This window comes from Lupinus angustifolius, unplaced genomic scaffold (assembly GCF_001865875.1).
Source record: "Lupinus angustifolius cultivar Tanjil unplaced genomic scaffold, LupAngTanjil_v1.0 Scaffold_268, whole genome shotgun sequence".
NCBI lineage: Eukaryota > Viridiplantae > Streptophyta > Magnoliopsida > Fabales > Fabaceae > Lupinus > Lupinus angustifolius.
In genome coordinates this window covers 132469-134921 of record NW_017727473.1, presented here as the reverse complement: position 1 = coordinate 134921, position 2453 = coordinate 132469, and positions in this window count along the sequence as shown.

The following is a 2453-nucleotide window of genomic DNA, read 5'->3' as shown; positions in this document are numbered from 1 at the left end:
ATAAGACATATGGTGAATCATATATGTGACCAGTGGGAGATTGTTAGAATTTCTGACAGTTTATGGGTCACAAATATAATTCTATAATTGTGTTATGACCATTATTTAATTAGCCAAATATAAAGTGGTCTTCTGGAATTAATTTGGTGGCTAAGGACATATGTGTCATGAAATATTATAAGTGTAGATACCTTCAGGCAATTTCTGATTTGATGACGGAACTGAATTAGAATTATTGCAACTTAAGTAGTAACCGCTACAGTTACTTTTATGGGTTATGGTCCTCATTTGTAGAGCAACAGGTTTGATTGAGTAACTGATGAGATAAAAGATGGATTGATGAGAAGTTGTAAATAAGGTTACAAAACCCATTATAATTCTATCAGGTTCATACTCTCCTTGGCTCTCCATTCCCCTATAGAGGAGCATAAGGAAAACCATCGGGCTCTATCATCTGGAAGATCTTCATACCCACATACCCTTGAAAATTCCAAATGGCTAATCAAGGTATGCTTTTCTTCTTCACTATGAAATCAATTGGGGTTTCTTCGGTTTAGATCAGGGTTGTTCCATTTGGGTTTATGTATGGGCATAAACATTTTGTTATAAGGACAAAGCCCTGATCATTAGGTTTTCCGCACTGCCTTTTGTTTCAATATATGCCTCATTTCCAATTCTGACTTTGGAAATAGTAGTTTTATCAAACTCTTTGAAGAGCTCTTGATCATAAGTCATGTGGTTTGTACAACTGCTATCAATAAGCCAACTTTATGTAGACATGTTGGCATCAAAAAATGATATTGCGAACATTTGCTCTTCTTGTGGTTGATCATCAATGTAACACCGTGTTTTTCCGAGCACGTTTAATTAAGTAATTTCTTATTAATAAATTAATTATAGAAATTAATTAGTAATGTTTTAGGCTAAACGTCTGTTGAGTTTTACTCTTGTATTATAATATTCTTGCTTTCCCTATTGTTTCAATATTTTTGGAGAATAAAAGTTTCTGAGACGATTTTGGGTCGTTTTATCGAGTTTTCGCCCGGTTTTTGAGTTCCGTACCTCGGAATCGAATTTCGATTTCACCGTTGGCTTCGAAATATTATTTCTAGTAAAAAAGACACCAATTTTGTCCGTAACTCATCTCTAGGTATTTTTCACCTCAAAATTCAAGTTTTGACGTTTCAGGCAAAAAACCTAAATCGGTAGATCGTATATTTCCGGACGAAGTTACCCGGTAATACTCGGGCACGACTTCAATTGCAAAATCATGTTGCATCAATCAAGTCAGAATATTAATCACATCATGGGTCAATGGCTTGTCAAACAAGCAAAGTCAAAGCTTCCATAATCCCCTAAGGCTTTGTTTGGGAGTTAGGATGGAAAGAGAAGGATAGAGATCAAAGGGTTAGAAAGGGGGAGGAAGTGAAGAGAAAATGAAGGAAATCCTATCCCTTGTTTGGGAGTATTAAATTTAGATGAAGGAGAGTAAACTAATGAACTGTAAGATTATTTTTTTATTTTCCATTAAAAATGTAATTAACAATGAGAAATGAACAATAATATATAATTATATATTATTACTAAACATTTTTAGTTATTTTGACATTTTATCTCCAAAAAACCCCAAATTGGGGGGACTTTAAAATTAGACATATGGAGGGTTTGAGAAACCGTCCAAAAACTTCCCCTCTCCTTGATCCAACTCTCAAACAAGGGAAAGACTTTCTAAAGCCATCATTTTCCTTCCCTTCCCCTCCAAAACCCCACTCCCAAACAAGGCCTAAATCACTCACCAAATCTCATTATTCCACCACCATTAGACACATCACCTAAGCTAGCCTAAAACATCTACATCTCATTAATTTTCAGATTTGAGAGAGGGTGAGACTCTCCTATAAATACCTCACCCCATCCTCTCATTTTTACACTAATTCTCCTAAAGAAAGTTAAGGTATTCTTTCTCTTTTTCTCTTCTCCATTTTCTCCATATACACCATGAGAAAGTCATGATCTCTTAGTATGTTATTCATGGAGTTGAGTTTATGTTAGTTTTCTTTAAATATTTTGTAAGTCATGACTAAAGGAGGTGATAATGAATTCATATGAATCTTTGTGTAGTTTTTGACTTATGTAAAACTTAAAATTTCTTCCTTGTTCTTAGATGGGAAAACTATATATTTGGACAAAGTTAGATGAGTTTATTTGCTTTAGAAATATTGAAATTATTGTTAGTATTTGAATGTATTTAAAGGTGATGATTTGAACATCAAAGGAACCTTTATTGTGTTTAAAAAATGTTTATGTCTATTCTTGAAATTTCAAAATGTTTGAGTTTTTGTTGAAAAAATTTCATTTTTAAAAGGTATTATGTGTAAAAGGTTGTTTAGCATATGTTATTCTTTGATTTCTAAGTTGAAGTAATGATTTGAGATAAAAGATGATTTATTAAA